The sequence below is a fragment of the Scyliorhinus canicula genome, chromosome 30 (genome assembly GCF_902713615.1).
Source record: "Scyliorhinus canicula chromosome 30, sScyCan1.1, whole genome shotgun sequence".
Classification (NCBI taxonomy): Eukaryota; Metazoa; Chordata; class Chondrichthyes; order Carcharhiniformes; family Scyliorhinidae; genus Scyliorhinus; species Scyliorhinus canicula.
The window spans coordinates 10,147,129-10,160,827 of NC_052175.1; positions in this window are offsets into that span (position 1 = coordinate 10,147,129).

Consider the following 13,699-nt stretch of genomic DNA (forward strand, 5'->3'; position numbering starts at 1 on the left):
CATTGTGCAACACGGATGAACTGAGGATGAACTGAAATTCCTAAAAATTACTTTCCGGCACCTGAATTACAAGGGGAGGACCGTGCAACAAAATGTTAACCAGGCGACTAAGATATTCCAAATGCAGATTTTAATTCCGTATCCTTGTACGATATTACATGAAAGCCATCAATACTTCCCCAGACAATACACAGTGTTGTTATCTAACATTTTTTGTAAAATAATTTAAGAAACGTAACAATCGGATATTTCAACACGATCTTGAACTGCTGTCTGAAGTTGCTTTGAGTTACTCCATAAATGAAAGTAGTTGTGCAGGAACTTAAATTCTGCAACATATAACCACAAAGATGAAGCGCATGTAAAGATTCGCTGTAATCCAGGGGACTTGTTTGTGCAAATATGTAATACAAGAAACTTGTCATTTTCGGCAACCACAAGAGTTTGTGCTGCCAGAAATTGCAAAGATTAAAACAACGGACTTTCTTCTGCTCTCCATTTCAGGTTCAGTCTTTTTCTCTCCCTTACCCTGACCCCCTCAGTCCACGACGGACTCGACTTGTCACTAAGATGTGTCTGACTGTCAGAGTATTAACCAGTAACATTAAGACACACGGGAGACATGGTGTTAACATTGTATCAAACCTGTCAAAGGCCACCCACCCAGAGTCAGTAAAATAGCTAACCTTTATATCACAATACCAGGGGACATTGCCGATTATTTCCAAAGGTTGATATATAAAATACCAAACAGCCCTTTTAAAGCTCAGCAGAATTAATGTTGATGATATAATAGCCGACGCTGTTGTCTTTGTGCAATATTTTGTTCTCTGCTTTGGGCAACAAATACCGATGAAGCGATCAAATGAGAAACCAACAGTTAACCAAACTGAGATGTCTCTGGAGTCCCGAGTCAGAACAGTAAAGATACTACACACAGGGGTAATGGAGAAGAAAGTTTCAGGGAAAAATTGATAACCTATCCGAAATAATAGGACCTCATTGATAATGACCAGGAAATCCGTCACCACCATTCCAAGCATGGAACCAGTCATACATTTCGAGAAACCACACTTTTTCCGACTCAGTGTCACAATCGCAATCAAGTTAACTGCAAAAAGAAAGACAGACACTAAAACGAAAAAAAATAAGCCACTGATAAGTAACTACAGACAAGTTTAACGTCTGGAGTCCTCCATGGCGGAACCGTGCCACAGTGGTTAGCACTGCTTCCTCACAGCTTCAGAGACCCAAGTTCAATTCCGGCCTCGGGATGTCTGTCTGTGGAGTGTCCATTCTCCCCGGGTGTGCGTGGGTTTCCTCCCGATGCTTCGCTTTCTTCCCACAGTTAGGTCGATTGGCCATCCAAAGTGGCCCCTTCGTGTTCAAAAGGACAACTGGGGATTCCGGGTTACGGGTGCAGAGTCAGGCCATGGGCGTAGTTAGGGTGCTCTTTCCAAGGATCGTTGCAGCATCAATGGACCGAATGGCCTCCTTCTGCACAGTAGAGATGATATGATTCAATGAGGTATGGATTTGAGAGTGGTGATATTCCACCAATTCCGTCCGACTCCACAGATATGATTTGTGCCACATTTCAGTGCAGAAGGGGTGGAAGCAATGATCGGGATTTGACAAAGCGCTGCCCCATATCGAATCTAAGTTTATCACCACTGAGAGGAAACAGGATGAAATTAGATGATTTCCCGCTGTACCGAAGAGCAGGAATTTGCTTCACAACGTATTCAGCATCACGGTGGGAATTAAGTATGACAAAAACTTGGGGAAATTAAACAAAACAGACAAGCGAGGAGTTCCAATAGCAATTGCAAGTGAAGAGAAATTACGGAATACTGAAGCGATTCGCAGCTGGATGGATGTGGGACGGTTGAGGAAATCGGTGGGTAATAACTTATCCGGATCTGCCATGCGCAGCTGCAGTGCGGTGACCGTATCTGACATGGGAGGAAACATACATCGAGATAGAAAATTCAAGAATTAGAAAAGTGAATCTATAATTTCACATATGAATATTGTCAGCTGAAAGGATGATTTCACGACACGTTAATTGCTTTCCATGACGAAATGTTGCAAGCAATGGTTCAGGCTGACAAGATTATGTGAGCGCTGGATAAACGAGAGAATAAAAGCTGCTACCATGATTCTGTAGTGGAAATATCAGGGAATACGGACATATAGAGCTGGAAAGTGTTACAGGCGCATGCGAGGGAAATCTCTGATATCTGCTCATGTTGGTAATATCTTTGTTCTTGCCGTCTAAGCCTGTGGGTTGAAAAGAGGATATCAATGATTTTAACAGGAGAAATGTAAAGTGAAATTACATCAAAGAGCAAAGGAGATACCACTGATTGAGGGGGGTGATTGCCTTGATCCACGGCTACTGCGAATGCGCCCCATCACAGGAAGACCATCTGTTGTGTCGCGCTGATTGCAAACGCTTTGTCTACATATAAACCTGGAGCTGGCAAACCACACCGACACTGATCTCCCAGTTCAACCGGACACCTTTACATGAGACAATGTACGGTATAGACTGCAGGTGGCATTAACATTTTTGAGGCTGAGACCACGTCAGTAAATGAGTCATTCAGAGCGTATTTGATCCTTAATATAAAATCGTAATTATCCCCGATGTGTGGGATATTCTGTTTTGCCGAGGTCGTGACTTGTGAATTCAGTGCAGAGGCTTATCCAGTATCACAATCAGAACTGCTCTCGAAATGTATTTCACCACCGAAGCTGAAGTAAAACCACGGCAAGAAAAGAGATCTGAGCAAGTACATAATCCGCCCATGTAGATGTGGCAAAAATGCAGCATAGAAATGTTGCTAAATGCATTGGCAAAGTTAAGCATCTTCACATCATGAACAGAATAGGAACCTCACCAGGAATTCCAACTGCTGCCAGAACAGGATAGTAAATATACTCTATCGAAAGTACGGATGAAGCTTCCATAATTGGTTATCGTTCAGTCTGTTTGCGAGACACTCAGTTCCAGAATTATGTTCCTGCGATTGAGTCAGTCCGGGTTTCAATCTGTCGTCCGTATCCATTGGGAAAGTTATACCCCAGCTCATTGCTGTTACTTACACTTATTTCAACAAACATATTGCATCAATAGCTTTGAAACTGATCGACATGATGTGGTGTGTGAAACGCAGCACTTCCATATGCATATATTATTTTGATCACATGATACTGTGGAATTATGATGAAATCTCCCAGCATACAGGAACGATGCAACAATAATGATCGGAATCATTTTCCAATTTTGTTTCATGGAACCTCTTCAAACCCTACTATTTGGATAGGAAATGTGACAGGTTGTATCGGAAAATGTATAGTGTCTATATTGGTGGTTCGGTCGCCGAGTGGTAGGACTGCTGCCTCACAGCGCCAGGTACCGGGATTCAATTCCGATCTTCGGTGACTCTCTGTGTGGAGTCTGTATGTTGTCCCGATGTCTATGTGGAATTGTGCTCCTGCTTCCTCCCACAGTCCACCGATGTTCAGGTTTGGTGGATGCAGCGTGTTAAATTGTTACTCAGTGTCCAAAGATGAGCAAGTTAAGTGGGATCATGTTTACGGTGATGCTTTGGTGCAGTGAGCCGAGTTAGGGTACTCTCGCAGAGGCGACGTGCAGACTCGATGGACCGAATTGCCTCTTACCTTACTGTCGGATTTATATGGTTCTCAGGTATCCAAAGCTTCAGAGTTATATTTTTGACTCTTTCTGAACATTCTGAAGCTTCAGATTCTGAGTGGAGAACCATTAAAGTCCACGTTTAGGAGGGCAATCAATACCATTCTTTAGTGCTGATCCGATAACTGGCATTGAATATGTGTTGTCCCCCTGGGTAGCATGGTAGCATTGTGGTTAGCACAATTGCTTCACAGCGCCAGGGTCCCAGGTTCGATTCCGGCTTGGGTCACTGTCTGTGCGAAGTCTGCACATCCTCCCCGTGTGTGCGTGGGTTTCCTCCGGGTGCTTCGGTTTCCACCCACAGTCCAAAGATGTGCAGGTTAGGTGGATTGGCCATGATAAATTGCCCTTAGTGATCAAAATTGCCCTTAGTGTTGGGTGGGGTTACTGGATTATGGGGATAGGGTGGAGGTGTTGACCTTGGGCAGGGTGCTGTTTCCAAGAGCCGGTGGGGCAGCACGGTAGCATGGTGGTTAGCATAAATGCTTCACAGCTCCAGGGTCCCAGGTTCGATTCCCGGCTGGGTCACTGTCTGTGTGGAGCCTGCACGTCCTCCCCGTGTGTGCGTGGGTTTCCTCCGGGTGCTCCGGTTTCCTCCCACAGTCCAAAGATGTGCGGGTTAGGTGGATTGGCCATGCTAAATTGGATTGTTGGGTTCCGGATATAGAGTGGATACGTGGGTTTGAGTAGGGTGATCATGGCTCGGCACAACATCGAGGGCCGAAGAGCCTGTCTGTGCTGTACTGTTCTTTTTCTATGTTCTATGTTGTTGACATTCCCTGATCCTGATTTCACTGCGAGTGTTTGCATGGTGAATTGATACTGGACACAGGTTCCGTGAAGCTTTGTCATACGTCCTGGGTTCATCCTGCCAGTTCACTCGGCATCAAGATCATAATGTGATCTTTCCATCAAAGTTCATGGAATAAAAATTTTGATTCCAATCATCACCATCTCGCAATCAACCTCGCACTCACTCGCTCCCGTTAAATCTCATTTCTCGCATCTGTCATCAATTGAACTTAGTATGCCTGTGGAAAAAAAACCTCGCTTGACTCACACATCGGCAACTGTATTTCTACTCAGAAACTATAGAAAATCTATATGCAGATTGCCAATGCTTATAGAATATAGAACATTACAGCGCAATACAGGCCCTTCGGCCCTCGATGTTGCGCCGACCTGTGAAAACCCTCTAAATCCCATCTACACTATTCCCTTATCGTCCATATGTCTATCCAATGACCATTTGAATGCCCTTAGTTTTGGCGAGTCCACTACTGTTGCAGGCAGGGCATTCCACGCCCCTACTACTCTCTAAGTAAAGAACCTACCTCTGTCATCTGTCCTATATCTATCTGCCCTCAATTTAAAGCTATGTCCCCTCGTGTTAGACATCACCATCCGAGGAAAGGCTCTCACTGTCCTCCCTACCAAAGCATCTGATCATCTTGTATGCCTCAATTAAGTCGCCTCTTAACCTTGTTCTCTTTAACGAAAACAGCCTTAAGTCCCTCAGACTTTCCTCATAAGATCTTCCTTCCACACCAGGCAACATCCTGGTAAATCTCCTCTGCACCCTTTCCAATGCTTCCACATCCTTCTTAAAATGCGGCGACCAGAACTGCACGCAATACTCCAAACGCAGCCGCACCAGAGTTTTGTACTGCTGCAACACGACCTCATGGCTCCGAAACGCAATCCATCTACCAATAAAAGCTAACACACCGTACGCTTTCTTAACAACCCTCTCTACCTTCGTGGCAACTTTCAGGGATATATGTATATGGAAACGGAGATCTCACAGCTCATGCACACTACCAAGGATCTTACAATTGCCGCAGTAATCTGTCTTCCTGTTATTCCTTCCAAAATGAATCAACTCACACTTTTATGCATTAAACTCCATCTGCCACCTGTCAGCCCAGCTCTGCAGCTTATCTATGTCTCTCTGTAACATGTAATATCCTTCCGCACTGTCCACAACTCCACCGACTTTAGTGTCATCTGCAAATTTAGTCACCCAACCATCTACGCCCTCCTCCAGGTCATTTATAAAAATGACAAACAGCAGTGGCCCCAGAACAGATCCTTGTGGTACACTACTAGTAACTGGAATCCAGTCTGAGCATTTCTCATTAACCACCACCCTTTGTCTTCTTCCAGCCAGCCAATTTCTGATCCAAACTGCTAAATCATACTGAATCCCATGCCTCCGTATTTTCTGCAATAGCCTCCCGTGGGGAATCTTATCAAACGCTTTACTGAAATCCATATACACCACATCAACTGCTTTACCCTCATCCACCTGTTTGGTCACCTTCTCAAAGAACTCAATAAGGTTTGTGAGGCACAATCTACCGTTCACAAAACCATGCTGACCATCTCTAATCAAGTTATTCCTTTACAGATGATTACACTTCCTATCTCTTATAAACCTTTCCAATATTTTGCCCACAACACTGGTCTATAGTTACCGGGGTTGACTCTACTCCCCTTCTTGAACAAGGGGACAGCATCTGGTATTCTGGCACAATTCCTGTAGACAAAGATGACTTAAAGAGCAAAGCCAACGGCTTAGAAATCTCCTCCCTAGCTTCCCAGAGAACCCTAGGATAATTCCTATCCGGCCCAAGGGACTTATCTATTTTAACACTTTCCAGAATCTCTCACACTTCCTTGTTGTGAACCTCAAGCCCTTCTAGTCTAGTAGCCTGTATCTGATTATTCACCTCGACAACATTTTCATATTCCTGTGTGAATACTGACGAAAAATATTCATTTAGCACCTCTCATATCTCCTCGGACTCCATGCACAACTTCCCTCTACTGTCATTGACTGGCCCTACTCCAACACTAGACATTATTTTATTCCTGACATATCAATATAAAGCTTTAGAGTTATCTTTGATCCTCCCTGCCAAAGACTTCTCATGTCCCCTCCTGGCTCTTCTTAGCTCTCTCGTTAGATCCTTCCGAGTTAACTTGTAACTCTCAAGTGACCTAACTGAACCTTCACGCCTCATCTTTACATAAGCCTCCTTCTTCCTGTTGACATGTGTTTCGACAGCTTTAGTAAACTATGGTTCCCTCGCTCGACCACTTCAGCTTCTGCCGGTGCACTCCAGCATTCTACTAGGTTCTTTCCTGATGTGTGATCCCGGGTTTCCTTAACACATGATTGATCCCAGCCTCCCTTAATTGATGTGTGTTCCCGGAATCGTTACGAATCCATCTTCGCAGGCCTCCTTCAGTGTACCTTGATCATCGGTTTCCTCACGTGATCCCTCATCTCGAACTTCCTTTCAAGACTTCTGATCCCAGACTAGCTTTCCTGATACCTGATCCCGAGACTAATTAAATGAGGCTTGATCCAGTGTTCCTTACCTGATACTTGAACCCGGATTTGTTACCTGGTGCCTAATCCCGGTATTCCTTCATTGATTGATACTTGATCCCGTACTTCCTTAGATGATCCCTGATCCCGGGATTCCTTACCTGATAGATGCCTCATCCCTGACTTCCAGACTTGATGTCTGACCCCGTGCTTCATTACATGATTCCTGATCCCGGCATTCTTTCCCTGATGCATAATCCCTACGTTCCTTTACTGACACCGGACCCCGGGCTTCCTCTCTTGATTCCTGATCCAGGACTTCCTTAAATTATGCATGATCCCGGAATTTCTCACTTGCATCTTGTTCCCTTGTTTCCATAGCTAAATTCTGATTGCGAGTTTCCTTTCCTACTGTCTGTGATGAATGTTTGAATCCAGGTCCATTCTATTATCGGTCTCTGCTGCAGTAGTTGCCAGAACCCTTGGTTGGTATTTGACTATTGCAGTCGTGTCCATCTGTATCCACCCTGCCAATGTAACTGTGGAACTGCTTTTTAAAAGACAATATCGTACTCGCCTCTGTCATAGACTCTGCAGCCTGTTACAGATGCGAAGAAATGTTCTCTGTGCGAAGGAATGTCCCTTCTTGACTCTTTTATATCTCTCCTCTATCATCTTTATATTTTGACCTCTGATTCTGGACTCCTCTACCGTCAGAAAAATATGTCGACCATCTACTTTGTCTACGCTCCTCATTATTTTATTGACTTCTGTAAGTTTAACCCAAAGCCATCTACATTCCAGCCGCTCCTTTAAACTCAGGCCATCAAATCCAGGTGTCATTCTCGTAAATCTCGTCTGGACTCTTTCTAGTTTCACAATACACTTCCAATAATGGGGTGACCACAATTGTTGACAATATTCCATGTATGGTCTTACCAATGTCTTGTACAACTTCAACAAAACGCCCCAACTCATGTGTTCAATATTCTGACCAGTAAAACCTAGCATGCTGAATGCCTTGTTCACCACGCAGTTCACTGTGACTCCTTCTTTAAGGAGCTCTGAACTATACTCCTCGATCTCGTCACTGTGTAACTCTACCGAACTCCCAACTTTTAACTGATTAGGTCCTGCCCTGATTTGATCAACGAAAATCCATCACCTCACATTTATCCAAAATAAGCTCCATCTGTCATCCATCGGCCCACTGGCCCAATTGGTCAAGATCCTGCTACAATCTTATAGAATTGTGTTCAATAGCCACTATGCCACCAATCGTGGCGTCATCGGCAAACCTACTAACCATGCCTCCTACATTCTCATCCAAATTATGTGTATATGTATATATATTTAATATATATTTAATATATTTAATATATCAGCAAAGGTTTATACCAACAAAAAGGAAGGACGGTAGAAAGAGGGAAAATCGACCGTGGATATCGACCGTGGGCAGCACGGTAGCATGGGTGGGCAGCACGGTAGCATGGTGGTTAGCATAAATGCTTCACAGCTCCAGGGTCCCAGGTTCGATTCCCGGCTGGGTCACTGTCTGTGCGGAGTCTGCACGTCCTGCCCGTGTGTGCGTGGGTTTCCTCCGGGTGCTCCGGTTTCCTCCCACATTCCAAAGATGTGCGGGTTAGGTGGATTGGCCATGCTAAATTGCCCGTAGTGTCCTAATAAAGTAATGTTAAGGGGGGGTTATTGGGTTACGGGTATAGGGTGGATACGTGGGTTTGAGTAGGGTGATCATGGCTCGACACAACATCGAGGGCCGAAGGGCCTGTTCTGTGCTGTACTGTTCTATGTTCTATGTTCTATGACATCTTTGGAAATAAGGGAGAGTATCAAATTGAAGGAAAAAGTATATAAAGTGGCAAAGATTGGAGACTAGAGGACTGGGAAAAAATTAAGGGGCAATAGAAAGCTACGAAAAAAGCTATAAAGAAGAGTAAGCGTAAGATAGAGTATGAGAGTAAACTTGCTCAGAATATAAAAACAGACAGCAGATGTTTTTACAAATATATAAAACAAAAAAGAGTGGTTAAGGTAAATATTGGTCCTTTAGAGGATGAGAAGGGAGTTTTAATAATGGGAGATGAGGAAAAGGCTGAGGAACTGAACAGGTATTTTGGGTCGGTCTTCACAGTGGAGGACACAAATAAAATGCCAGCGACTGATAGAAATGAGGCTATGGCAGATGAGGACCTTGAGAGGATTGTTATCACTAAGGATGTAGTGATGGGCAAGCTAATGGGGCTAAAGATAGACAAGTCTCCTGGACCTGATGGAATGCATCCCAGAGTTCTAAAAGAAATGGCAAGAGAAATTGCAGATGCACTAATGATGACTTAACAAAATTCACTAGACTCTGGAGTGGTCCCGGAAGATTGGAAATTAGCAAACGTGACACCACTGTTTAAAAAAGGAGGTCGGCAGAGAGCAGTAAATTATAGGCCAGGGAGCTTAACTTCGGTAGTAGGGAAGATGCTGGAATCTATCATCAAGGAAGAAATATCGAGGCATCTGGATAGAAATTGTCCCATGGGTAGACGCAGCATGGGTTCATAAAGGGCAGGTCGTGCCTAACTAATTTAGTGGAATTTTTTGAGGACATTACCAGTGCAGTAGGTAACGGGGAGCCGATGGATGTGGTATATCTGGATTTCCAGAAAACCTTTGACAAGGTGCCAAACAAAAGTTGCTGCATAAGATAAAGATGCATAAAATTAAGGGTAAATTAGTAGAATGGATAGAGGATTGATTAATTAATAGAAAGCAAAGAGTGGGGATTAATGGGTGTTTCTCTGGTTGGCAATCAGTAGCTAGTGGTGTCCCTCAGGGATCCGTGTTGGGCCCACAATTGTTCACAATTTACATAGATGATTTGGAGTTGGGGACCAAGGGCAATGTGTCCAAGTTTGCAGATGACACTAAGGTGAGTGGTAAAGCGAAAAGTGCAGAGGATTTTGGAAGTCTGCAGAGGGATTTGGATAGGTTAAGTGAATGGGCTCGGGTCTGGCAGATGGAATATAATGTTGACAAATGTGAGGTTATCCATTTTGGTAGGAATACCAGCAAACGGGATTATTATTTAAACGTTAAAATATTAAAGCATGCCGCTGTGCAAAGAGACCTGGGTGTGCTAGTGCATGAGTCACAGAAATTTGGTTCACAGGCGCAACAGGTGATTGAGACGGCAAATGGAATGTTGTCCTTCATTGCTAGAGGGATGGAGTTTAAGACTAGGGACGTTGTGTTGCAATGGTATCAGGTGTTAGTGAGACCACACCTGGAGTATTGTGTTCAGTTTTGATCTCCTTACTTGAGAAAGGACATACTGGCACTGGTGGGTATGCAGAGGAGATTCAGTAGGTTAATCCCAGAGCTAATGGGGTTGGTTTCTGAGGAGAGGTTGAATAGACTGGGACTGTACTCGTTGGAATTTAGAAGGATGAGGGGGGATCTTATATAAACATTTAAAATTATGAAGGGATTATATAGAATAGATGCGGGCAGGTTGTTTCCACTGCTGGGTGAAAGCAAAACTAGGGGAAATCGCCTCAAAATCAGGGGAAGTAGATTTAGGACTGTGTTTAGGAGGAACTTCTTCACCCAAAGGGTTGTGAATCTATGCCTTGCCCAGTGAAATATTTGAGGCTCTTTCATTACATGTTTTTAAGGTAAAGGTAGATAGTTTTTTGAAGAATAAAGGGATTAAGGGTTATGGTGTTCGGGCCGGAAAGTGGAGCTGAGTCTACAAAAGATCATCCATGATCTCATTGAATGGCGGAGCAGGCTCGAGGGTCCAGATGGCCTACTCCTGCTCCTAGTTCTTCTGTTCTTATGTATGCGTCTGTGTGGCTGTTTATGTGCATTTTCAACTGTATGTGTATGTCTTTCTTTATGTGTGCGCGCGCTTGTGAGGGATAGTCTATTTGTGTTAGTGTATCGTTCATGGTGCGCCCGTTTTGACTGTTTGTGTTCGTGTTTTTTGTGTATGTACATGTAAATGTGGTTCTGGGTGTATTCGTTTGTATTTCTATACGTTGGACCTTTGAAACAGCTTAAACTAATCAAGGATTGTGCCTTCCCCTGCGGTAAATATTTAGATTGTGTACGTGGTTCTCGGCGTGTGTGTGCGTGGCGGGAAAGTATGTGAGTAGGTTTATGGGTGTGTTTGTGGGTGGCCAAGTGTGTGGGAGTGCGAGAGCTGTTGTGAGTCTGTGTTTGTGCGTGTGGGTTTGAGTGTATGTGTGCGTGTCTGAGTTCATGTGCGTGTGTGTTGATGGGTATCGGTGTGCGTCTGTGAGCACATATGGGTGTGAATGTGATTGTGTGTTTATGGTTAGGTGTGGGGTGAATGTGTGTATCTGTGTAGATATGGATGTAAGAGTACATGTGGGTATGTGTATGGGTGTGTGTGTGCTTGTGTGTGTTTTGGGTGTGTATACATGTGTGGTCACAGTTAAAGAGGAAGCGACATTCCAGCCCGCAGTTGCACCACCCTGAGAAACACACTGACAATTGGAACTGAATCACTGACTGGTCACAGTCGAGTGATGGATGTCACTGAAACAATCTGAGCTGTGATCGGCCTGATGGACTTTGAATGGATAACATCCTTTCTGTTACTGTCAGGTGAGCAATGCGATAAAGACAGAGCAGTGTTGCAATGTCTTCACTCACTCAAAAGGTTAATATTTTTTGAACCTATAGTCGCAATCTGTTTGTTCAAATATTTGAAAAATATGTTGAGCGATGTTGCAATCTCAGCATTGCTCAGGTGGTTCCTCCGGGTATAAATTAAAGGTTTGGAAAACATGTAACCTCGGAGTATAAGGCGTATACTGGCAGCAGCACGAAGTGACACATTACTCTCCACTAAAATGGTTCTTCCAATTGACATGGTTGGGAAAATATTATGCATTGTCCTTGTTATTGTTGGTGTTCCTGGTAAGTGACTATTCAACTTTGAAGCTGTGTAAATCCGCGTGTGAGCGGATCTCTGATTTTAAGGTGTGACTGACAATGTTTAATGCTTATTTCGTGCTCACTGTTAGACAGAGACCTGATCAACAACGTAACTACGCACATTTAAATATCTTTAAACATATCTATGGATTGAATCCCTTTCACAACTGACAATAACCTCGTTTGGAACTCACGGGATCTCTGATTAATGAAGTCATTCTTGGTAGAATCTTGTATAATGTTAGATGGTATCTCAGTGAAGGCAAGCTCTCAGAGGGAATATTCAGTGGGAGTTTGAAAAAAAGTCACACCAGGTGTCGATCACTGAACAGAACGAACGATGTGACAGCAGTGAGCAAGGATTACTGGAAGTGTCTGTCAGTGCTGGATTGTGCGAAGTATAGATCAGGAAGTAGATTAAAATAAATTGTTGTATTTTGGAACACTATATTTAATTGGTGAGTGGTCGCTCCATCCAAGGGATCTCTCTCTCACTCTCTGTTTTACCTTTGCCGTCGATTGAAAACAGGGAGAATTCGGCTGTGCTTCTATTATGTTTAATATTTATTGTGTGAAGTGAATGTCGCGACATCTGATTTCTGTTGAGCTGCTCTAACGGAAACAGATAGCACCACCACTCCAACATTTAATAAAATCCATAACAGTGTAGTATTCTATGAGGTTTTGTCATATATTGCTATTAATTCTGAAAAAAACTGCAATGTTTGTTCATTTTTATGATTGTTTTTAAAGTGTGCGGCTGTTTCACACGATTTTTGAATCTTCTCATCTGAACCCAGAAACCCCTCACACTACATTTCCATGGACTGATTGGGAGACTTATTTGATCTGTTCAAAATGCAGCAGCGGACACGGAGCTGCTTGGAAATTAATTTTCGATTGAAATACCCACTTTCCAAGTTGAAATTGTGTGACTGGATTCGGTTGTACCTTTCCACGGAATCACTGTAACTCTCAATTTGGATTTGTCTGTAAATTCTGTAATTAACATTCTGCTTCCCGATTCCACATTGCACATGTAAATGGTGAAGTAGAGTTGATCCCAGCGCTGATCCATGTTGAACCCCACTTCCGACATTCCAGCAATTAGACCAAATCCCTTTAACTCCTCTTCCTGTTTTTTGTGCTGACCGTTTATTATACCCTGTGGAACAGGATTTTCTCGACCTCAGAATTGTAATTCATTTTTTCTTACAATTGATGTGGGGATTGGGAGACTATTTTCTGGAATTGATTTATTTCTGTTTTATATTCAAGAATAACAGAAGCCGACTGTCGCCTTCCAATTCTTCGGTAATATTCTGATGATGCTTAGTGAATAGATAATATTGTCTCTGCTGTTTCTCACTGACAATTGCATGAATATTTGGGGTTGAAATCCATCCGCATTCAGAAATCACCCTCTACCCCGACCTCACGCTCTGGACTTCTATCTGCGCTTGATTTTTTTCATTGAGATCTGTCAGTGTGACATCGGCCATCTCAATTTCTCTGCCCCTCTCACCGATCCTCTCCCGTCTCCCTCTGAACATGCTCCAATCCGCTAATTAATTACCCACATTGACCTGGTGATCTAAGCTTCTCACAAGGGTGGCACCATTATTGGCTTGTTGCTGAGCAATTCCTCAAAGAGGCTCACC